Here is a 579-nt window from a genome sequence, read left to right as displayed (position 1 = left end):
AAAAAAAAAAAAAAAAAAAAAAAAAAAAAAAAAAAAAAAAAATTACGATTTTTTGCACAAGCTCGTTAATCATAGGCCCAGAAACGCGGAAGAAAGTTGAGTTGTACAAGAAAATAAAAAACAAAAACAGCATTGCATGTGGGTGAAATGTAATTAAAAACTAAAGAAATTCATCAAGTTCGCCAGCATTTAAAAGATTTTTAATAAGTGATGTAAGATAATTTATTTTATTAAAATCGAAATCACAACTTTATTTCATGTGCGATATTTTAAGTTGGGCCACTATTTAGAAATTTTATCAAATGCACATAACTTAATTATAATATCTTTAAAAATATTTTACATATTTTTTAAATAAAATAAATATTTACTTAAGAAAATTCTAACAAAATCTTTGAAAATATTTTTAGGATCATTTTAAAATTTATTTACGAAAATGGATTAATTAAATTTTAGTTATCATAAAATACAATCAGAAAGTTAAATTTAATTTATTTTTGATTTATAAACAAAAATTAAAAGTTATATAAAATATAATAACGACTTAAAATTCAAAAATAGATTTTACAAAACTTTTAA

This window comes from Brassica oleracea, chromosome C4 (assembly GCF_000695525.1).
Source record: "Brassica oleracea var. oleracea cultivar TO1000 chromosome C4, BOL, whole genome shotgun sequence".
Classification (NCBI taxonomy): Eukaryota; Viridiplantae; Streptophyta; class Magnoliopsida; order Brassicales; family Brassicaceae; genus Brassica; species Brassica oleracea.
This window is presented reverse-complemented; position numbering follows the sequence as displayed.